Source organism: Apodemus sylvaticus, chromosome 2 (assembly GCF_947179515.1).
Source record: "Apodemus sylvaticus chromosome 2, mApoSyl1.1, whole genome shotgun sequence".
Classification (NCBI taxonomy): domain Eukaryota; kingdom Metazoa; phylum Chordata; class Mammalia; order Rodentia; family Muridae; genus Apodemus; species Apodemus sylvaticus.
In genome coordinates, this window is record NC_067473.1 from 25,969,706 (window position 1) to 25,976,218 (window position 6,513).

Below are 6,513 nucleotides of genomic sequence, written 5' to 3' on the forward strand. Positions count from 1 at the left end.
TCTGTCCTGTACTGAACTAAGAAACATGGAAGTGGGAGAAGGATGTATGGCTAATTAGACTACTAGGTCCCCATTGTGTCTGCTTGATTTAATCTCAGGACATGGAAGTGGAGTATCTCTGATGACTTCTGTCTATCCCCTTGAAAGTTTCACTGGGCTTTAGCCTCAGCACTTGATATTTCATAATGGGGCAGCAGCACTCAGGGAAGCTAGAGTATCATGCCAGCAGCAGTGGATAATACTCAGTAGTTCAAAAAGTCATAACCACTTTCATTTGTTATTAATCTGGACCCAGGGAACAATAGAACAAAATCTTTAGAAAAGAAAAATCATCTCTACTTCTCTATCTTCCCAGAATGAAAGACTGGTAAGGAGAGAATGGTAAATTCTTTATAATAAACAAGGATTTGTAGCTGAGGCCTTGGGTGTATAGTATTTTTCAGTGTTGTTTCCTGAAACAGTGTCTCAAATATTCCATGTTGTCCTCTACCTGGCTTTCCAGGTTAACCTTCAGCTCAAACATTCCTGCTTCCACTTTCTAGTAGCTAGGCTTACAAGTGGGGCTCCTAGGACTCTAAGGTCAGTACTAGTCACTGGAAGAGAACTGGATTTTCTAATGCTGAGGCATGTACACACCAGCATAACTACAGCCATTTTTCTATGTCTGCCCCGACAATTTCAGATTGTTGCTGTAATATGCCTGCCAATCATTGACACAGAAAAACAAACTTGTCTCAGAGCAAGGTCATGGTGATCAAATCCTGTTGTGTTTAGTATGATGTTTGTTAAACTTACAAGGTTCAAAAAAATTTACATGAGACCCATCAAATTAAGATCCACTATGCACTCTTATATCTGAAATGGCCTGATCAGAACTGACCACTTCATATGAGCTACTTGTGGTTGTTTTGTTTTGTTTAGTTTTGTTTTGTCTTGTTTTGAATTTATAAGTTGACAAAGACAAATGTTTTGGGTCATTGCTTAACAACAAAAAATTTAGCTATCATTCTGATCAATCAGTATTAAGATCTGAATTCAATACCCTATCTTCCTTTGATAAGTATTTGTGTGGTTTACGGAGCCAATCGTGAACCCAAACAGAGATGCTCTGTGCACTAACCTATATCTATTATTTTATCCTACACACTTTATTGCTGTTGACTATTTTATTTTGTTCTGACAGAATCTCATTTTGTAGCTTACAGAGGGCTGTAAGCAATCCTCTCTTGGTGACTCTGGTGCAGAGATGAGAGCCTCAACTCAGCCTGAGGGCCTTTCCATTGGTGGCTCAAATATTATAGTATCCCCTACCAACACATCTCAAAATTATTGCCAACACAAAGATACTGTTTCTCTCTCTCTCCTAAGGCATCTTGGGGCAATTTTGAAATGCTAAACACTGGGCTTCATGACTGTCCCCCCTAACACATACCCACATTACAACCTGCCCTGCAGGAACTGCCTGGATGTGATTTCATGAACCTGTACATGATGAGAAAGAAGAAATTTTGAATGCATATTAAAACTGGAGTGAGTTCTCAGCAGATTTTAATAGTTCATATAGCTGATTGCAAAAATTCTGAGGTAGGATGAGACATTTCTGAGAAGGTTTTGAAAAGTAAACACTCAGAAAGATACATAGGGATGACTTGGGTGTTGCCAATCAAGCCTAGAGCAAACTCTGGCTTTGGAAGGAGGATGGGCTTGATGGCTAAGCCCCAGGGGAGACTCCAGGAAAGGGCAGCTCAGCTTTCTATCAGTATAGGGAGAACATTAGCAGGGAGCCAATGGCTGTACCCATGACATCAGCAGTCCCTTCTTGGACATTGTATTGTTTCCTAGAGAGTTCTTGGCATCCTCTCTATTGTAACCAGTGTTGTAGCAACAACACGGACACTGAGGTTTCTCAATCAGTGTATAGAGGATACTTCCATAGACATGTTTGCCTGACTGAGAAAACTTTCCGGGACAGTGAGGGTAGATGGGAGAGAGACTAGAGAGAGGAGGAAGGAAACTGCCCTTTCTTCTGAGTGTAATGAAGGACGAAGGAGATGGTCTTGGGGAATGTGGAGTAAGTTCGGGGAAGTAGATGTGCAGGGGTGGCCTGAGCTGGCCTTTCTAACAATGAGGCACAGGAACTGCAGTGTCTGTGTAGGAAAAGAACTTTCATGATTATCACAATTCTTGAAAATCAAGGATTTCAGAACATTATTTTCTCTAGTCCTTAAGGCAGGAGATGGCAAGGTCAAAGCTGTTATTCTGTGAACTCCAAGTCTTTACTTTAAATGGGTATAGTGGGTGTTACAGGGGACAGAATGAGAGCATCAGGAGTCACAGAGGGTCTAACCTATGCAAATTTAGGGCAGGGCATCACTGCCCTTCACTCTCATGGCTTCATTTAGCTTCAGTGGCTATCTGACAGTAGTAGCAGGGAGAGAATTGTGCTCCAGGCCATGACCTTATGTTCTCCTCTCCCTGACAGTTCCCACCCTACCTTTCTTTATCACCAGCTGTGGGTAGGAAGCATTTCTATACTACATACAAAAAATCTGTACCAGGGGATACACCCAGACAGAGATGTGATTCAATTGATACTTCTGGGCTGTTTGGTGTTTCAGGAGGGGGATCTGATCAGTGTGTTGAGCATGTTCTCACACTGCATGATGTTATAATCCCATGTCCCCGGCATCAAGTAACAGGGTAGGAGATTTGAACATCTCCAAGTACTCATATACTTGTGGACCATGAATTTATCATCTGACTTGTATAACCACAGGACTGAGGACTCTGAAGCCAAGATGTACCCTGTGCAGATGTTAATAAGCCATGAAAGCCATCTCTGTGGTCATCTTAAACATGTGTAGGGAGACAGAGGACACACCTGTCTGCTAACATCTCCAGGTCTCTATACGGTGATGGGAGATCTGAGATGCACTGAGGAGGCATCTCAAGCCTGAACCAAACCCTGTGTGGTGTCACTGGGTTCTAGGCCTGTTGTCCTTCTGTACAGGTCTCAGGGTTGTCTGTCTAAACTCTGTGTCCCCACCATGCAAGTTCACTTGTGTTATTCTACCTACAGGGGCTGGCAGGCAGACATCATCCCCTGCAACTATCCTAAGCAAGAAGGCCAAGAAGGAAGAGGAGAAGCTGACCACAGAGCTGCAGTTCATTACCCAGGAGAGAAACCAGGTGAATGATCGCCTGATCTCCATCACAGAGGGAGCCATGAACAAGAGGTATGCATTGCTCCAAACACAGTGGTGTCAGTCTGGGGTCAGCAATGTCACCCTCATCTTACCCTTTTAAGGAGGGGTTTTCTAGGAAACTGTACCACCAGAATGTCCCTGTGCCCAACCTCATGTCCCAAAATACTTCTTAGAGGAAAGGCAGAACCTGAAGCTTGCTCAGGAACGATGTGGTAAATGGCCTCTTCTGATCCCTCCAGAGGAAAAGAGGGACTTGTTGTGGGACTGAAGAATTCAGGGATAGAAATAGTGGAAAATGATTCCCAGAGTGCATTTGGAAAGCCCTTGACATGCGGTGGCTTTGTGAGTTCATAGGAGCTGTGAGTTTGTGCTGAGTGTTTGTAATTGCCTGGCAGGTGACTGAGTGCTGGAAGCTCCTGGAAGCAGCTGGGGAGGCCTGGTCTACATTGTTCATCTCAGTGCTTGACTAGATGCCTGATGCTCTGCCTGTTCCTCTTCACAGGCCTTATATTCTGAGACAGAAATGTTGCATGCATTTCTTCTGCATCTCATTGTGCTCTTTCCGTTTCTATCTGTCTCTCTCATTCTTTGACTCTGTTTCCATTTCTCCTTTTATGTGTGTACAATTCTGTGTGTGTGTGTGTGTGTGTGTGTGTGTGTCTGTGTGTGTGTACACATGCACCTACCTGTGCATGCACTTTGTATGTTTATATTGCCATTCACACTTTGGAATCTAGGAGTCTGTGTTTTGTCTTGATGATTTACCTGTAAGACAGTTTCAAGTATATGTTAATGCTGAGCTCTGGGAGCCCCCATCAGCACTGTTCTTTGGCTCTAGGGTCACAATTGTTCATACATTTGTATCTCCTGGGCAGATTATAAAGATGTGATGATGTCTGGTCTCATCTCCACAATTATGTGTAATGTCCATCTCTAAGGTATAAGGTACTCAGGGTTTAGAATTCCTGTTGTGAAAATAGGAAATATATAACCACAGGTTTCTGGTGGGCGAAGATCTGTGGCCTAGGCTCTTGAGATTATAGCTGCTTAGACTGCATCTCCAGCCCTACTGAGCGAACACAGGGAGCCATGGCACCCTACACCTGGATGCCTAGCTTCTGCTATCCTGGAGACAGGAAAACAAGTTTCCAAAGCTGAAGAATATCCCAGTATATAGAATCTAGAATGTGGTTTTCTGGGCCTGGGGTAGTAAAGGACCCAGCCTGAGATGTTGTATTCTTTACCATCCACATTCATGGAGTTCTCTGTTCCTGGGAACAGGACCTTCCTGAGGCTGAATCCAATGTAGGAACAACTGAAGTTAAAGGAGAAGGAGATCAAGTCATTTCTTCACAACATAGAGATGGAGAAGATTGGGGCCCAAGAGAACATCCAGGAGCTCAAGAAGGAGATTAACTTCTATAAGTAAGTACCAGTGAGGGAGGCCACCAGTTGTGGAAAGGCCATTTCTGCCTTCCATTCTTTCTGGACTGGAGAGTCTGCAGGTCTGGTTCTGTCCCTTCTGATGTTTAGCCAACAGTGTGCCTTGGGATTTTGGACTCAATTTTTATAAGTCTGTAAGAAACTGTTACCCCTCCCAGTATTATGAAGGCTGACTCAGAAGTCTCTAGATAGAAAGGTGATTTAGTTCATGAGAGGGTTATTATGCAGTCCTAGGCCTCTGGTACTCAGGCAGGGTTTTACAGACCTCACTGTGATATAATACAAGGACAGAATGCCTTCCTCTTGGTTCTACTGACCTTCTTTGATGGGATTTGCTCCCTACTAATAGATGTTGCCCCATTGCATTGGGCTGTTATGGATAGTTGGAGATCCCCCTTTCTTTTGGAGAGACGTGGACACTTACTGGTATTTGGGCTGCAGCAATCCTTACTCCCTCAAGTTGCTGTTTGCTATTTGTGCAGCTGTGATGGATGTATTGAGATGTATTGCATTAGGTCTTCATGGGAACCTGGGTCCTGGTGGGCTTAATGGGACCTGTAAGTATGAAGGGGAGGAGGATCTTACTATACAGAGTGTGCTTCCAGCAACCTGCATAGCCGGCTCCTCATAGAGAAGATGCTTGTGAAGAAGAGAAGGGTCATGCTGATGCAGGAGAACAAGGAAGTACTTCTTGACTGGTCTCTCATAGAGAAATACTTGGTTGGCTTGAACATGAATGGTAAAGACGAACAGGAGAAGACCAGCAACCTCCAAACCCAACATCAGGTAGGGACAAGCAACTCAATCAGGCTAATACTGTTTGATACCATTTTTCCATTGGATCCATCTTTGCTTTCATCTAGCACCTTTCTAGTCCACATGCTCAAGCAGTCACTGACCTCCTGGAATGTAGTTGTTCATTGCTCTGTCTATGTGCAAGTGTTCTGGGATGTTAGGCTCTTGTGAGATACTGAATTATTGTCAAGTGTACTTTGCTGCTCTGCTTGAAACTACAGTACAATAAGGGTGACAGGTGAATAACCAGACACATTCCTACATGTGCTCATTATAGGGGAGATGCCATGCAGAGCTTTTAGCAACTTCTAGGTCCTGTGACAGAGGTCATGCAAGGGTCATGTGACTTCCCAGGTGGGAAACAACTTGAAGGATTAACAACCAAATGGAAATATTATTGAGTGCTCCTCATTTTAATTGATCAGGGTTGCATGTGTCCTTCTGCTTTTTGGGGGGAACCCAATGATGTCTCTTCCCATTGCCCATTTATTGGTTTGCTCTGATAGAAGTCTGAGTGACATTTTTCAGCCTATGTATCTGTGAGTGTTGCTGAATATTTTGCCCTGCCTGCAGTTATAACAGCAATGGTGTCAGTTCAAAGATCAATGATAACTTTCCTGCTGAGGTAGTGGGAGGCAGCAGCCTGACAGCTGATATTTATGTCCCCACCAAGCCTCTGTCTTAATATCTGCCTTCATCTTCCAGGTCCCAGAAATGGTAGCAAGAACTGAAATTTCCACAGACCAGGATGAGCGCCTCATGCAGAATGATTTTCCACCTCAGGAGCCCCCTGCAGAGCACCATCCTCAACAACCACATAATTTCCTGGATGAATCTTCCTCTACATAATTCAATTCCTCAGGGCGAATAGGCCCTAACTACCCAGCCAATGAGCCAGCTGATTCAGGATGTCATTCCCTTTCCTGCTCTGACAACACCCCTTGAGAGAGAACTGAGGACTGCCCTGCCACCAAGTGTCCAAGAGGAGAAACAGGCTGTACATCTGTGTTCCTAAGAGTACAGTGAGAGAACTGTGCTTCATATAATTTACTGTTAGACTTTTGGTTGA

At 44.0% G+C, this 6,513-nt stretch overlaps 1 pseudogene; it reads left to right on the top strand.

The window, feature by feature from the left end:
• The first annotated feature begins 1,983 nt into the window (after positions 1-1,983).
• Positions 1,984-6,293, top strand: LOC127677792 (disks large homolog 5-like; annotated as a pseudogene).
• The last annotated feature ends 220 nt before the right edge of the window (positions 6,294-6,513 follow it).